At 36.1% G+C, this 18,857-nt stretch overlaps 1 long non-coding RNA gene across 1 annotated transcript in view; it reads right to left on the bottom strand.

The window, feature by feature from the left end:
• LOC306652525 overlaps nucleotides 1-5,048 on the bottom strand; it is a 46,460-nt gene extending 41,412 nt beyond the window's left edge. Inside the window, exon 1 of the long non-coding RNA XR_013761432.1 lies at nucleotides 4,872-5,048. This is a non-coding gene — a long non-coding RNA (uncharacterized lncRNA). The remainder of the gene's footprint in view (nucleotides 1-4,871) is intronic.
• Nucleotides 5,049-18,857: the final 13,809 nt, after the last annotated feature.

The raw sequence follows: 18,857 nt of genomic DNA, 5'->3' as shown, positions 1-18,857 counted from the left end.
AGGCCCTGGGTTCTAGTCCCCAGTACCACAAACAAAAAAGAAGGCATCACAATACCAGACCTGAAACGATAGCACAGAGCAATAGCAGTAAAAACATGATGGTATTGGCACCAAAATAGATAGGCATACCAATGGTACATAAAAGAAGACACAGAGACAAACCCACATAAATAGTTACCTCATACTAGACAAAGGAGCTAAAAACATACAATGGAGAAAAGATAGCCTGTTCAACAAATGGTGCTGGCAAAACTATAAATCCATATGCAGTAAAATTAAGTTAAACCTCTATCTCTCACCCTAGATAAAACTCAAATCAAAATGCATCAAGGATATAGAAATTATACCAAAGAGGCTGCACCAAATAGAAGACAAAGTAGACCCGAATTTTATCACATCAGCTTAGGATCAGACCTGCTAAACAAGACTCCCAAAGCACAAGAAATCAAAGCAAGAATCAATAAATGGGATGGACTCAAACTAAAAATTTTTTCTCAGTAAAGGATACAATCAATAATATGAAAAAAGAGCCTACAGAATGGGAAAAAAATCTTTTCTACACGTACTTCAGATACAGCACTTATCTCCAAAATTTATAAACAACTTAAAAAACTTTACACCGAAAATACAAAGAACCCAATCAATAAATGGACCAAGGAACTGGACATTTTACATAAGTAGACATACAGGTGATTAATAAATATATGAAAAAATGTTCATATTGTTGTACTAGAGAAACATAAATTAAAACAACTCTAAGATTTTATCTAAACTTCATTTAGAAAGGCTATTTTCAAGAACACAAACAATAATAGATGTTGGTGTGGATGTGGAAAAAAAGGCACACTTTTACGTTGCTTGCGGAGCTGCAAATGGGTGCAGCCACTCTGGAAAGCAGTGTGGAAAATAAAACCCTTTTGACTCAGTTAACCCACTCCTCAGTTTATAACCAAAGGACTTCAAATTAGTATACTACAGTAACATCAAGGTTCATAGCAGCTCAGTTCACAATAGCTAGATTGTGGAACCAACCTAGATGCCCTTCAACAGATGAATGGATAAAGAAACTGGTATGTATACACAATGGAATGATTCATACATAAAGAAGAATAATATTATGATATTTGAAAATAAATGGATAGAATTGGAGAATATCATGCTAAGTGAAATAAGCCAATCCCTAAACACCAAAGGCCGAATGTTTCCCCTGATAAGTGGAAAATGATATTAATGGGGGTCATGGGGACAATGAAAAAGAATGGAGGAACTTTAGATTATATAGACTTTAGATTATGACAGGAGGGAACATATGAAAAATAGTGGAATGAGACAGACATCATTACCCTATGTACGTGTATGCTTACACAAATGGTAGGAATTTACTTTATGTACAACCACAGAAATGAAATGATGTACTCATTTGTGTACAATGAATCAAAATGCAGTCTGTAAAAAAATAAAAAATAAATAATTTAAAATAAAAATTTGCTATTTCTTATAAAAATACCTACTTACAAAAAGGATCACATAACCTGTTTTACAAGAAAGTGAGGACATAGACTTCTGGAAAGATATAATAAGCACACTTCACCCTTTCTCTCCCCAAACCTACAACTAGATGCCTGGACTGAAATATGCAGAGCAACTCTATAAAAAGGTCTGAAAGGTGGCTAAACATAGCAGACTTAAGTATCTTAGAACCAGATGGGAAATCATCCATGTGGAATTTTTTTCTGTCTGTCCTATATCCCAGCTTGGTATTACAATGGATCAATGAAGGAGAACTGCCAATGGCACACACACACACACCAAAGTCTCAAGCCAGTTCTCTTTGACCAGAGGAGGGAGTGGTCATCATATGACTCATGTGTTGGAACTATGCAAAACAGACTTAAAAAAGATATTATGACCATATTCCAAGAAGTAAGAACAGACACTCTTAAGTGAAAACAGACTTTCTCAGTAAAGAAGCAATTATAAAAACAGAACCAAATGGGAATTTTACAATGAAACCTATAGTAAAGGAAGTAAGTTTTACAGACCACTTCATCCATCAAAAGTAAAATACACACATTCTTCAAAAACTTACATGAAACATTTACCAAGGAAGACCATGTGCTAGGGCCCATGTTATGCTTCAAAGGTAGAACATGTGGCTAGCAAGCATAAGTTCCTTATGGCTACCCAGCATCACATAAAAAAGAAAAAGAGGTCACTTAAAAGAATGGAAAAAACACAAAGCATACTCTCAAACCAAAATGGAATTAAACTTGAAATCATTAACAAAAATATAAACTGGAAAAAATCCAAACAATTTGGAAATTAAACATAAATAACATGTCAAAAAAGAAGTTTCAAGAGAAATTAAAATACTTTGAATTGAATAAAAATTGAAATACAACTTATCAAAATTGGAGAGATGCCATGAAAGCAAGGATGTGGACCATTTAGAGCAATAAATGCTTCAATTTAAAAAGACCTAACTCAAAATCTGAACTCCGACCTTGAGAAACTAGAGAAAGAAGAACAAAATGAACCTACACCAAGTAGATAGAATTAAAAGATCAGAAACCCAGAAAACAATACTGGGGATGTAGCTCAGTAGCAGAGCACTTGCCCACCATGTGTGAAGTACCAAGTTCAATCCTTAACACCACATAAAAATAATAAAAGAAAATAAAATAAAGTCATTCTGTTCATCTACAAGTGTAAAATATAAAAATTTTAAAAAGAGAAATCAATGAAATGGGAAATCAACAGATGACAGAAAAAGATATCAAAACCAAAAACTTCTTTGTCAAGATCAATAAAAGTTGAAAAACCTGTCAACATGCTAACCAAGAAGAGAGGAGTCACAAATTACATCAAAAATGAAACAGGACTCAGAACTAATGATCATGGACCTTAACAGTAAAAATAAGACTATCATGCACAGCAGTATATCTACAAATTTTATTTAGATTGATACTTTAAAATTTGCAATCTACCAAAATGCATACAAGGAGAAATAACCTCAATTGACCTGTACATGTATGTTAAAGACAGTGAATTAACAGTATCTTCCAAAAAGAAAACATCAGATTCAGATGGTTTCACTGGTGAGTTCTATTAAATATTCAATAAAGAAATACCAATTTCTACATTGTCTACCAAGAAACAGAAACAGAGAGAATGCTTCCTAACTCATCTTTTGAGGAAAGCATCACCCTATTACCCAAGTCAGATATTACAAGAAAGGAAAACTAGACCAGTTTCTCTCATGAGAACAAAAAAGATCCAACAAAATCAGGGTAGGTGGGTGTAGCTAGTAGTACTGCACAGTTTACAAAGGCTGTGGGTTCAAGAAACTATGCAACTCCTAGAATAAAACACAGTCAATACTACAGTTTATAGGCACAGGAAATGACTTTCTCAATAGGACCCCAAAAGCAGAGGAAATAATGCCAAGAATTAAGAAATAGGACAGCATCAAATTAAAAGGCTTCTACCCAGCAAAGGAAACAATTAGGAATGTGAAAAGAGAAGCTAAACAATGGGTGAAAATCTTTGCTAGCTACTATTCTGATAATTAATATCTAGAATATTTAAAGATTTACACTAAAAAAAAAACACATCCAAACTTTATACCCCAAAACCAAATAATTTTATTAATAAATGGGAAAATAAATTAAAGACACTTCTCAGAAAAAGAAATACAAATGGCCAACAAATATAAGAAATAAGGATCAACATTGTTAGCAATTTGGTAAATGCAAATCAAAACTACACTGAGATTTCATTCATACCAGTCAGAATAGCAGTCATCAAGAACAAAAATAATAAATGCTGGAGAGGATGTACAGAAAAAGGAAAATTTGATACTGTTGGTGGGACTGCAAATTAGTACAACCACTGTGGAAATCAGTATAAAGTTTCCTTAGAAGACTAGGCATGAAACCACCACATGACCCAGCTATACCACAACTCAGTATTTATTCAAAAGAATGGAACCAGAGACCATTATATTAAATGAAATAAGGCAAGGTCATAAGGGTAAGGGTCATATGTCTCACTCACATGCAGAAGTTAGAGAAGAAAGAAAGCAAAAGTGGAGGAGGGGCAACCTCCTAGAAGTCAAAAGGAGGTCATTATAGAAAAGGAATCAAGGACTGGGAGGTGAGGGGGAGGGATTTGCTGAAGAGTGATATTGGTCAAATTACACTAATATATTATATGCATCTATGAATATACAACAACAAATCCCATCATGCACAAACTGTAAATCACCAATTTTTAAAAATATGGAAGAAAAAGTCAATATATGAAAAGAATTATACACACAACTAAGTAAGAATTACTCTAAGGATGGAAGTCTGGTTAAACATGTGAAAACTGATTTCAGCAATGTACTCATAAAACAGCTGAAAGAAGAATCCTGAGTTCATGTTAATAGTTGCGGAAAAATCAACAATATCCAACACCATAAAAAAACTCTCCATAAATTATGAAAAAGGAATTTATTAAATTTGATAAAGAACATGTACCAAAAAATTGCAGTTAACATGATATTTAACATTGAGAAAATAGTTTTCTTATTAAGAACAATAGCAAGGTATGTTCATTCATATTAGAAGATACATTAGAAATTCATGAGATACACTGAAACAAATGGTATAAAGATATAAAGATTGGAAAGGAAAAAAATAAAACTATCAATGTTTACTGATGATATGATTTTAAATGTAAAAATAAAAATGACACAAAGAATACACAATTTCCTGGATCTGCTAAGCAATAGCAAGATTATATGTTGAAAATTGAATACAAAACTGTCAATTTCCAACTGTCAAACACCTGTAATAAGCAACAGTCAATTACCAATTGTCACACACCTGTAATCCCCAAATGACTCAGGAAGCTGAAGTAGGATTGCCTGGGTAATTTATCAAGACCCTGTCTTAAAATAAAAGTTTAAAAAGCAACAGTGATATAGTTCTGTGATAGAGGCCTTGACTAGCCCACACAAAGCTCTTCTTTTCAATTCCTAGTATCACAACAATGGTACAACAATAAAATGCAAAAGAATTCTGAAGAATATTGAAATAATAAAAGAAAGTGAAAACAGTAATGAAAAATAAAAGGGATAAATGCAACTGAAAAGGAAATAATAAAAATCTAACCATAACAATTACATTAAATAAAACGTAAATTGTTTAAACACCAATAAAACATTATTCAATTAGATTTTTAAAGAAACTGCCAAAATTCAGTCCAAAGAAAATCATTAGGTTATAGATGGTAAAAAAAAAAAAAAAAAAAAAATTATAGGGGAGATCCAAGATGGCAAACTAGAGGGAGGCTGTGTTCCTTGTCGCCTGGTAACTCCAGTTTCAAGCAGAGGATATCTGTTTCTTGGTGAGGCAGTTTTTGCTGCTTATGTATTCCCTGATGATTATCCCATTTGTCTACTGTGATCACCTGCAGTCTGCCAGCATATCAACTCCTTTCTTCGCTGCAGATTGCTCACTGTCAGGCAACTATCATCCGCCATTTGCCTGTCTCTTGCCTGTCCATTGCCTGCATTTCACGTACCCATCACCCGCCACCTGAGGTTCACCTGCCAATTGTCCGACAGTTGCCAGCAGACTGCCAGCAGAACACCAGTGGGGCACGATCTGCCTGCTATTGCCTGGAAGTTCACTGTTCCAGTACCTGCAGGTTTGGTTACATGTGGGCTGCTGCCATTTTGAGACAACAGCCAGGACCCATAAGACACCTGGCCAGACTGACTGAGCCCTTTCCCCAGAATCCTTCAGCCCAACAAATCACTCCCTGCCTCCGGGGACCTCAACTGACTGCTCCCTGCCACCAGGAACCCCAGACGAACTGACTGCATTCTATCATTGGGACCCCAGACTGACTGATTGCACCTGGCCTCCAGGATCCCGTAATCACATGAAACACACCCGACCTCCAGGACCCCTGCCTGACCAACTACACCCCGCGTCCAAGACTTTGAGCTGACCAAGTCCACACACCAGGCTTCAGCTTCCCATTTGCTAACATATTGGAAGCCAGAGTGGCCATCTTGGATAATCCTGGAAGCCATAGCTCCAATATTTAGGTGGGGCAAATTCCATCCTGAGATGCCTGTAGGAGACTTGAAGCTCATTGTCACATACCTCTCATGCATCAGGCTACTGAAGAATGGGAAGTTACATTACTATATGACTGTTATACAGTAGATTTTCTTTTTCTCCTTATTGAAAAACTTTGTTTTTATTTTTTTACCTTTCTTGCGCACTTTTCCTTTTGATTATTTGTTCCCTCAGAGTCTCTTTCTTGCTTTTATGCATGTTAACATCCAATTTGTTTTGATTACACTATCACCATTTCTATTATCTAGAACTTCTGTATATTTTCTTATCCCATTAACAGCTACATTCTACATCCCTCTGCATTCTCTTTGTCCTCCATTATAAACTGCAGATCATATTGCAAATCTGTTTGTCTTACTGAAGATAATATTTGAACTCATTCTGTTTATTATGACAATTATGTTATTGTCCTCATAGGGGTTATTTGGTCTAGGATTGCCTAGTGTCTGAATAGTGCACTGCTAATATTGATCTCCTCTTGAAGATAAGATTTTGGAATATATAGGGCTGCTATAAGACTATAGGGGGAAACCTACAATACCCCAGATCTGTGCTGCTAGAGGGGAAGATACATGAACAACATGGAAAAACAAGGGAAGAAAATGATCCATACAAATCTAGACACACAATCATGAAATTCATCTGGAAGAATAAGAAACCCAGAATAGCTAAAGCAATCCTTAGCAGGAAGAATGAAACAGGGGATATCACAATACCAGAACTTCAAATATACTATAAAGCATTAGTAACAAAATCGGCATGGTATTGGCACCAAAATAGACAGGTAGATCAATGGTACAGAATAGAGGACATGGACACAAACCCAAATAAATACAATTTTCTCGTTCTAGACAAAGGTGCCACAAATATGCAATGGAGAAAAATAGCCTCTTCAACAAATGGTGCTCGGATAAGTGGAAATCCATATGCAACAGAATGAAACTAAACCCCTATCTCTCACCCTGCACAAAACTCAACTCACAATGGATCAAGGACCTTGAAATCAGACCTGAGACCCTGCATCTTATAGAAGAAAAAGTGCATCCACATCTTCACCTTGTTGGCTTAGGATCAGACTTTGTTAACAGGACTCCCATAGCACAAGAAATGAAAGCTAGAATCAATAACTGGGTTAGATTCAAACTAAATAGCTTTCTCTCAGCAAAGGAAACTATCAGCTATGTAAAGAGAGAGCCTACAGAGTGGGGGAATATCTTTGCCACTCATACTTCAGATAGAGCACTAATTTCCAGAACACACAAAGAACTCAAAAAACTCTACAGCAAGAATACAAATAACCCAATCAACAAATGGGCTAAGGAAATGAACAGACACTTCACAGAAGAAGATGTACAAGCAATCAACAGATATATGAAAAAATGTTCAACATCTTTAGTAATAAGAGAAATGCAAATCAAAACTACACTAAGATTCCATCTCACCCCAATTAGAATGACATTTATCAAGAATACAAGCAACAATAGGTGTTGGAGAGGATATGGGGGAAAAGGTACACTCATACATTGCTGGTGGGGTTGCAAATTAGTGCAGCCACTCTGGAAAGCAGTGTGGAGATTCCTTAGAAAATTTGGAATGGACTTTCCATTTGACCCAGCTATTCCACTCCTTGGCCTATACCCAAAGGACTTAAAATCAGCATACTACAGAGATACAGCCACATCAATGTTCATAACGGCTCAATTCTCAATAGCCAGACTATGGAACCAACCTAGTTGCCCTTAAATTGATGAATGGATAAAGAAACTGTGGTATATATATACAATGGAATATTACTCACCTATAAAGAATAATAAAATTACAGCATTTGTAGGCAAATGGATGAAATTGGAGAATATCATGCTAAGTGAGATAAGCCAATCTCAAAAATCCAAAAGAGGAATGATCTCACTGATAAGCGGATGATGACACTTAATGGGGGGTGGGAGTGGGAGAAGAATGGAGGAAGGAGGGACTGTATAGAGGGAAAAGAGAGGTGGGAGGGGTGGGAGGGAAGGAAAAGTAAATAACCGAATGAATCAAACATCATTACTCTGTGTAAATAAATGAATATGCAAATGGTATACTGTTACTCCATGTACAAACTGAAACAACATGTATCCCATTTTTTTACAATAAAAATAAATTTAAAAAAATTATAGAGCATAATTTAGATTATATCAGGATATTGGGTTTCTAGGACATAATTTATATAAGAGAGGTTGAAGTATGGGTCTAATTAAAAGATTGGCAGTTTCTTAAGAACTGTTCTAGAATTCTTCTTTATAGTTGAATTTTTATTCTGAGGAAGGATCACCTGAGACATAATGCAAGAATGGCAGTATGAAACTCAACAAGGGAGTCCTCACCAGACAATAAACCTGGTGGTGCTTTGACCTTTTACCTTTCATCCTCCAGAACTATAAAAATAAATTCCTGTTGCCTAAGACATGTGATCTAAGACACTAGTTATTGCAAGCCAAGATGACAAAGAAATCATATTGATAGAATTAATGATAAATAAACATCATGAAACTAGATACAGAAAAAGAAATTCATGTGAAGACAAAACCAAAACTTTCCAACAAATTTTTCATTTCATATTTGCAAACAATTTCCAGAAAGTGTAGTTGTATATCAAGTCTCACAGTCCTTGGGAGTGTCACCAGAGAAAGATTTGTCCCTCTGTTTGGAATCAAGAAAAGGTTTGTGGATGAACTCCGAGCAGATAATTTTCCTCAGTGATCCATGGTGGCCTGAAGTGGGAGGATAGGCAAGGGCATCTGGGGCATATTATATGCTAAACTTGTTATTATATAAGAAGAATGCTGGGGTAATTCAAACCTGAATGCCAAGCCATTCCAACCATAATCAATTCATTTTGTTCCCGTTGGACCTCCTCCTCCTTGATATTCTCTTTTAAAAATACTAATGAGCATGTAAATGGCCAAAATGAAAGAGCCAGAGGAGGTACTGAAACTCACCTGTCATCTCAGGGATGGGGGAGCCTGTCAGGAGGTTCTCCAGCACAAAGCCTAAATTTCAGAGGGGATAAGCAACTTAGTGAGACGCTGTCTGTAAATACAAATACACAAAGGTAAGAGGTGTTGGCTCAGTGGATATGTGACCCTAGGCCAAACATATGCTGGTAGATTAAAAAACAAAACAAAAAAAAAAACAAAAAAAAACACCTCACCTAATTTAGAAACTTCCCGAGGTCCTATTTACTGCACTCCTCTCAGCAATCATTGCATTAAGATTAGCTTCCAGAATGTCACTTCTGTTGAGCATTCCATCATTTACTTCCATCCAAAATCTTGCTACACTGGTTTTGCTCCTTCCAAAGAAATGTCTAAGTTTGTAAACAATGCTCCTGTGAAATGACAGCAAATCAAGAGACAACTATATATTAAAAGTAGAACAGGTTGGCATCCAGCCAGTTGAGATGGAAGGGTGTGGATATTCCATGCTACTTCAGGAGAGTGCACTTGGTTTTTCTCCCCACAGCTCTTTCTAGGTCTTGGGATTCATGGGGCCTGATAAGTGCATGCAAATCCTTGGTGTCACAGAGAGGCAGACTGAGAGCAGTATGGTGTCACAGTGCCCATGGCAACCACAGATGCTTTTGGTCCTGCCCCTCTCTGACAAACACTCGGCAAGTGTCAGCTCAGCTGTGATGTTAGGAGGGAAGACGATGGTAGGCAACCCCAGGGGCCTGGTGTTTTCAAGAAATGCGATTCTGACTTATTCACCCACTAAGAGCGGAGTGAGGGTGTCTTGGGTGCATGGCACATCTGGCCTATGAGAGGTTCAGCTCCTTCCTGATCAGGGGACCCCCTGAAAACTGACAGCCTGCACTACCCTCCAGGCCTGGTAGATGGCACTGCCATCGTTCCTTGGCACCAGGCAAGCTAGCAGCCTGACGAAGCTGGTTCTGAGGCCGGTTGTTGGTCCTCACCAGGTCTAGTGCCTAGGGAAGGCACAGGAGCAAGTCTAATTGCTCAGTCAAGGAGCACCCAGGAAGATACTGGACAAAGCGGCATTGACCTTGCACACAGCTCCTTCAAGCCTGGGCTCACCCACTATATTGCTTACTCAGGAAACTGGCCTAGGGCCCTCACAGTCACTCAGAATGATGGCTTTTGACAGCTTCAGACGAAGGACTGTGGTGCCTCCAGTGCAACTCTCTGGGTTAGGTGATGATTGAGTTGAGAAACACCACACAAATTCCTGTGGGGTGCTCCTCCTTTCCTACAGTGCCCAAACAGGTGACAACTGAAACCTGTGATGTTGGACTTCTATTCTCAGTGGAGGTGGGTGAATTCTGTGCTCCCTAGTGAGAAAAAAAGTGAATGCCTCAGTCATTTAGCATGTGTGATGAAGGTCAGGAGCCAGCTAGCCAACAAGCAGAGCTATTCTGTTCACACTCGACATTCAAGGCCCCACTATATTTTCTACTTTCCTACAATTAGAACACCCCCAGAAATTTTCATGGCCTGAGTTTCCAAGGTACCCTTCAACTTACCTTTAAATTTACAAATATCTGGAAAATCTGCCTTGAAATAATGTTTCATCTTCTCGAAGTGACTCATGCCTCTCAGACACAAGGCTCTCTGTGACAATGCCCAGGGTCTTTATAGCAGGTCCTGGAGGATGCAGACTGCGGGTGAGTATCACATCCTGCCACAAAGATGCTCCAAGAAAGTGAATGTCATGGATAAAACAAGTGCCTGATAGTGATGTGAGGAGCACAGTTTTCCAGTATATAATATCCTCTTGACATGTGCTTCATGTGCCAAGACAAGAATTGTACAAAGTTTCAAAGCTGAGTATTGGAAAATGCAAGTGCTATGAACTTTTGTGTAGGCACAAACTGCAGAAAGTTGTTTGAAATAAAAAGGTAAATTTATTAAACAGACACTAAAAAAATGTTTTCATTGCTTATGATCTGCAAATATATACCTATTTACCCTTGAACTTCAAAATAATATACCAAAACAGCAAGAAGGACATGAATGCCTTTGCAAATTTACGGCTTTCTCCTATTGCTTGCAATGAACAGCAGATAATATGTATGCTGATTTTGCTTGTCATACACATGACCAATGAGAAAAGACTTTCTTTCCACCACACCAGCAGCAGAAAAGCACCACAATTTACACACAGAATCATAAAGCCAGTCCTAAGTGACAGCTCTCAAAATAAATAGTGCCCCTCATCATCAGAGTTTGAAACATAAGAAATCTCTGCTAAAATGCAAAATCATAGAACTGACAAGGTTGAAACCTGAATTTAAAAAACAGAAGATTTTAAAGAAAAAATAAAGATGTTATGAGAGTTATTGTCTAGGAATAACAGACCCTAAATATTTATAAAATACAAAATATTATCTTTTGATTGGTTATATGCACAACAAAGACTCTGCATGGCTAATATCCCTGATTGCCTTCTTTAAATGTGAACTTTTCAAATCAGTGTTCTTAAGTGATGCATACCTTGAAAAACCAATCAAAAATTTACATAAAACCATGGAAAAGATGAGAACACCACTTCCTAAACCCAATTCTAAACAGCATGGTTTCAGAATATCCATCAAAATTTATTCTAGTCTTATGTACAAGTAATTTTAATAATAACAAAACACTAAAACTCAGCAGAAAAACTATAAAAATATTTCATTAGAATTGTGACTGGACCTACAATGAAACAGTAAAGCTAGTTTTTAAATACTCACTGTGGCTCCTGTGCGACATCAAAAGATATTAGGATATTTATTCAGCACAGACTCACTCACTTAATTCGTTTAAAGAAAATGATATCTTCCCAAAGCAAAGGAAAACAGTGAGAAAACATAGTTCCAATAGCAGCTCTCTTTAGCCATAACCTCTAGGTTTTCCAGTTGACCTTTACGTTGACTTCTATTGCTCCCAGGTGTACCTTTCCCCTCAGTCAATGTTATGGTCTTCCTGTGCTTATTTTGGACACACATGTTCCTGTCCTTGGTCTGCTATAGCCTTTTGAGAATGGATCTGGTCACACTTCAGGGAATGGATGAAGAGCAGAAGGGCTTCTGGCACATGCTGAACATTAGGAGGTACTGTTCCTCTTCCTTATCCAAGATCTTGACCAATAAAGTGGAAATGAGGCTTTTCTTTCCTGGGGGAACAACACAGTCATCTTTAAGTCACTTCCCAAGATGTCCACAAATCCATTATTTTTCTCAGGATCCACCTCAGCAGGGGCGCTGAAGAATCACCTTAGCTAAGAATCTCTGTTCCTCTATTTCCATCTTCCACTCAGGGAGCCACCTGCCTTGTTGTTCCTACAACTGTCCAGTGCCTGGGAGCTGGAGATGTTCTGTAGCACAGGGAGTTGGTGATGTATGGTATCTATGGTCCATAGTAACCGAACTGGTAAGGTCTGAAAAAGTCTCATGGCTACTCATTTTAAATAATGAACCTGGATTCCTGGGTGGCCTCCTCAATTGTCTATTTTGCCATGATGGAGTCCATTTGGCTAGGGGAATCCATGAAAATAACTTCATCAGAAAATTCAGAGAACTTTGATGACAGGGAAGATTCAGATGCCTGCCTAGAATTCAATAGGCCTATCAGCAAGCAGTGAAAGGGAAGGCTCCCTATGTGACCTTTTGGGGTCTTACTCTGGAGTCCAGCAAAATTGTGCACAGTCTGTCAGAGTGGTGACCAGAGAGTAAAAGGCTGCATGCTTCATGATCCCCAGGATGCCACAAGTTTCTAGCCAGAGGCCTTGGAGTTAACCTGGACTCTGGTTGCCCCTGCATATTCCAGCAGAACTGAGAGCCAAGCCTGGTGCAGGCTTGAGCTAGGGCACCACCATCATGGTGGAGTGGGCAGAAGGCTGGCTGGAGGGTCCAAAGAAAGTGGTCAACAGACACCCAGCACAGTGGGCCAGGAGCAGGGATGGAGAAGGGATGGAGCAGGCCAGGGTGGGAGGAAGGTAAGAAGGAAGAAAGAACAATGGGACTGGGATCCAGAGGTGAGATGTATTTGGGGAAGGTGGGGAATGATAAAGGGATGCAGGATTCAGGCTGGGGAAGCCTCAAATAAGTTTTCGTAATGTGGCTAATTTATTGAAATTGTTAACTACAATTCTAAGTCCCCACAATATATATGAGAATTACCTTGCAAATTGTGCACTTTTAAGAAATATTAATTATAAGATTTATGATACAATTTTAGAAAATAGATCACACATAAAAATGTGAAATCAGTGACATGACACCAGCACAAACAAAAATAGTATTATAAAAGACTACAAGTCAAACAGAATGTCTTATTAAAAACATGAAGTCTAAAGAAGAATCAACTCAATGCTGCCTGGGTTTCTGTGATTAAGAACCAGACTGTCTGCCCCATGAATTCCATGAATTAGTACAACATGTACACACACTTATGTGCATTTGTAGTTAGCTCCCTAGTATTTTAAAGATACAGCTGATTCTGTGTTCTAGAACAGTTCATGACAGTACAATTCATTTGAATATATAATTCAGGGGGCCAGACACTAACACATTTACTATCTGAATCAGATCTATATTCCCAATGACTAACAGAGTTTGGTAGTTTGTTAAGTGACTAAAGGAACAAAGGAAGGAAATCACAGATAAAAGAGCATACATTATTTAAAGACAAATATCTTAGACTGGATACAGTAGCACATTCCCATAATCCCAGCAACCCAATAGGCTATGTCTGGAGGATCACAATTTTAAAGGAAATCTCAGCAACTTAGTGACAAGTTGTCTCAAAATAAAAAGTGAGAAAAAGAGAAACTGGGGATGTAGCTCAATGGTAAATCAGCACTTGGTTCAATCTAAGTGCAGAGGGAGAGTGACTAAAGAGTCTTAAGGCAAATGAATGAGAGCTACAAACAAATATTCAAAGAAAAATGTTAGTTGTTTTTCAAAAAATGAATATGGTGTCTGTTTAATTTCAGACTTCCTCAATAGCCATAAACACAGATCATTATTACATATAACTCAGGAGATTACTTGATTTATTTCAAAACATGAATTTATTCCCATTTTATACAAAAGTATCATGCAAAAATAATTTATCCAAAGATAATGGACACATATTTTCTAAAATGAAAATTTCCAGGCTATGTTTGCAAGTAATTCATCAACTGGGAAAATGAGAAAAAAAATTCTTAAATTTATATTAGTCAGGGAAAATGTCATATATATTTCAGTCATTGCCTACAAGCAAAAGAAATATTTTTTTTTAAATGCAAAAGATAAGTTTCCATAACAGGAAAAAGTTCAGGAATGTGATACTTTCTCCTTGTAGAAATAAAGAGAATCAATTAGAATAATTCTTCTGTAACAGTATTCAATTTTATTTTAAAAAGTTAAAATCAATTAGATTGCTATCTCCTATGGTATCTCCACAGAGCCCTTGTAACAAAACTATTCAATAAGTAGTTAAAAGAAAAAAAGTCCAATAATATAGAAAGTAGTATACTGAGACTCTTTCAACATAACCATAAATCAGAATTAAAGGAAAATAGCTAAAATACACTTATTTACTCATCATCCTATATGTAAACCTACATGAAGACATTTAACTTTGAATATTCTGTCCCTTTTTTTCATCCACACAAAGAATGCAAATGATGTATTTATTTCTATCTCATGTTTTGAATGTAAAGGGTGTATGTGAACTCTCTACTTCATAATCTAGATTTGCTCTCCTTTTTGTCATGTTTTAAAATTGTTTACTTTTGGAAATTGAAATGTCTCACTGTGATAGAGATTATCTTTAACTGAAAGACTACCATAGGCTGAAGTTTTTGAGAAAGAAATAGATTTAGCAATTATTTCTTGTGATAGGATGAAGATCAGTGATGAATGACAAATCTAAGAGCACAATAATTTCTTAACCTTTATACTTAACTACAAAACATTACTTAGGAAGTATATGACATTAGAAACAAAACCAAATAATGCACAAGGAAGCAGGGTGATTCCTAAAGTTTACATATTCCTAAAATTATGAGTAGAAATAAAATTAAATGTAAAATAAATGAAAAAAAGAACAGAAATGCATAAAAACAATACTATCAAAACATATAACTAAAATTCAAATTCAAACGTTTTGATGCTATGAAGATACAACATAACTTTTGTCCTGCTGGTCTGGTTTTCATAACAAAACCACCCAGTATGGCATTATACCTGAGATTTAAAAGCTTGTAACTATACTTGAAGCTTATTAATCTTTGCCTTTTTTTCTGCAGTTGTGGCTGAGTTTCTTAGTGTTTGGGAAACTTTTTCAAATTAAAAAGAAAAAAAGAAAGAAATTTAGAAATGAAAAGCACTATCCCTCATATAAAAATATACATGATTTGCCAATAGAACATATATTTCTGTATTGTTTTGATAAAAGTAGTGGTAGATTTTGTGACTAGTCACGTATAGCCTTTCTCTAGTACTCCCAAGTTCTCAGCAAAATCATTCATTTACAAGGGAGAAGACAAAGTCAAAGGTGCAGTCTATGGCCTCCTCTCAGCAAAGCAAACTGGCTCATAGCTATCTGTCACCATGCTCTTTTTCTTTAAAGACCCTAAATGTCATTGTGAATTTGTGTGAAAGTAAGAGAACAAAGCATTATATTAAATTCCTCCCTGTCCCCACCTTTACAACCTTATATTGAATCTTACCTGAAGTTTATCAAGATGATTTAAAAAATTTATTTTTGACATATTTTATTAATAAACAACTCTTTCTGTAAATACATCAGTTACTTGCTCTTTTCTTCTAACAACATATCTCCTAGTACCTTTAAGATATTAATGATAAGTTAATCTTTCAAAGTCCCTAGTGCTATACCTTCTCAGAGGAAACAGAAAATAAAATTTGGGGAATCCAATGAGTGTTTCTAATCTATATAGCCACTCATCGCAAGTTCCCACCATGTATTCAAATAGCCCCATTCTGCCATCATCAGGATTGTAAACCTCTCCTAAGAAATATATATGGTCTCATAATCAAGAATAAGGATTTAGCTCTTTTATTTAAAAAATCAGTACAAGAAGATACAACCTCTTCAAAATGTAGCCTCAATCTTTAAACACAGTCAAACCTCAACTAGAAAAATAACAAAATAGAAACCAACAGTACACAAAGGACTTTTGCTTGTATTTAATTTAGAAAGGATTTATTTTTCTGATAAAAGAAAAAGGTAGTTAGTAGTCTGCACCTAGATATGAAACTAAAAAGTCAAATTTCTGCCCCTCCAAGTCTGAGTCCACCTCCCTATAATTAAAGTTTATATATCACTTTCCAGTTTTTCTAATAGGCTACTTTTAGAGAGGTTTTAGGATCATCACAAAACTGAAAAAAGTCAGAGATGCTGTATATCTCCATATCCCCCACATAAGCATACAGTCGATTTCATAGTTGATATTTAAAGAACAGAAAGCATATTAAAGCTTTATAACCAAAACTATGTTAAGTAATAAATATTATTTTAATTCCCATTTATAAGTGAAGAAAGTAAATCACAGACTACTGATTCTCACTCCCAATCTCTGTTTCCAGATGAATATCATAGAAACTAACAGGTAAAAACTGCCCAGTGTCCTTCAGCTCACCTAAACCACAGGAATGTGAGCCCTCCCGCTACTACTCCAGCTCCTCCAAACCTCTCCTACCATGAAGTAAGTAAATACATGCTAATCCTAAATCTAATGTAAGAAATTTACAATCCAAATCACATTTAGAAGTCAACTCAAAATCCTGCCATGTGAGGCTTTCCAATGGACAAGCTGAATCAATTGTTTCAATACCCTGCTACATTCTCAGTCCTCTGTATTTTGGCCCTTTATCTTACCCCTTACAATATAATCTTACACTTTTTTCAAAGACAACTTTTTCAGTGTTTTTAGCCAATTCTCTTTTCTAAGCTGTTGAACTTCAGTATCCACTACAATTTTACAATCATTTCCCTCTAAAAATGGTGACTTTCCAAATTCTAAATCATAGCCTCACATATGGCGGTAACTCCAAAGCTGTGTAATTCAACTGGCCACAAATATAGCTTAAATAAAAATTTAAATTAACAAAAATCAATTAAATTTAAAAATCTGTGTCCAAAGTCAAACTAGCTATTGTAAAGGACACAACAGACATACTGACTGCCATGTTGAACAAATACAATGTCTTTTCTTTATGGTCCAGTACAAGAACATTTGCTCCTCCTCCTACTCCTGATTGCTCCTCCCAACTTCTTTCATGTTGGCATGCTATAGGAATTTTCCTCATTCCTCTGCTTGTCTTATTCCAATTTCTCACAAGATGAACTTTACCACATCACCATTCATATACTGGTAGCTTCCAAATCCCTATCATCAGCACATTTTCTCGTCTAATTTTCAGACTACTAATCCACCCATAAATGCATTTTCAATTGCTTAGTTAAAAATGTTCAAGTAAAACAAAAAATTAAAAAACAATAAAACCTTTTCAAACCAAAGCTTAACTTATTTCCTTATGAAACTTGATTTTTGAACACAAATATTCTTTGTAATTGACAATTCAAATAATATGACTCCTCTATTCTTAAAATTCTACTAGCTTCACTATAATCATGAAGTGAATATCCAAGTATCCCTTGGAATCTGTCTCCAATGTAATTTTCATAATACAGTAAATAACAGCATGCCTAGGACATTTCAGAAGGTAAGGTGCTGGATGGAATTAAGACTGTTAAGCAGAACAAGGCCAGTGCTTCTAGTAAACAGTCTGGAAGTGAACTAAAAGCAAACACCCCAACTCCATGAGGAGTACCAGTCAAAGAAAGACTGAATGCCACTGAATGATTCCTGGAGAAAAAAAAATAATATTATATATATATATGTATATATATATATATATACATATATATGTATATATATATGAATGTATAATATATAAATGTATAATACCAGGCTTAAAGAACTTGAAGAGTTAGCTGAGAAGTACAGCAAGCATTTCAGGCAAAGAGAAAAAAATGCACAGAGGAAATACAAGAAATCCTTTGTCAGGGGCACAAAGGAAGGTATAAAACCAGTTGTGGAGATGAAGCTGGAGATATACAGAGGAACGAAAGTTTTTTTTCCACAAGTATAATTTTAATATTCTATTTTATTAATTAAATTATTTATGTTTTGCAATAGACCAGATAATTTTCATTTTGTTAGTTATACATGACAGAATGCATCTATACATTTTGAAATATCATATGCAAATTAAGTGTTGTCTCCCATTTTTCTTATTATATAAATTGTAGTATCACATCTTTCATGCAGTCATGTTTGGACATGAGGTAATAATAAATGTTTCACTGTATCATCATTTCGACTCAAATATAAATCCCCCTACCTTTGCTCCCCTCTACCTAATATAAAGTGATTCTATTCTTCCCTATTGCCCCCTCCCACTTATTGTGAATTAGCATCCACATAACAGAGAAAACATTTGGACTTTGGTTTTTTGGGGGTTTGGTTTATTTCATTTAGCATGATATTTTCTAACTCCATCTATTCACCAGCAAATTCCAGAATTTTATTCTTCTTTAAAGCTGAGTGATATTCTACAGCATGCTCTATATATACCATATATTCTTTATCCATTCATCTATTGAATGGCATCTATATTGTTTCCATATTTTAGCTGTTTTGAATTGAGCTGCTATAAACATT

Source organism: Sciurus vulgaris (genome assembly GCF_902686455.1).
Source record: "Sciurus vulgaris genome assembly, contig: HiC_scaffold_261_arrow_ctg1, whole genome shotgun sequence".
In the NCBI taxonomy this organism is placed as follows: Eukaryota; Metazoa; Chordata; class Mammalia; order Rodentia; family Sciuridae; genus Sciurus; species Sciurus vulgaris.
This window is presented reverse-complemented; position numbering and strand designations above follow the sequence as displayed.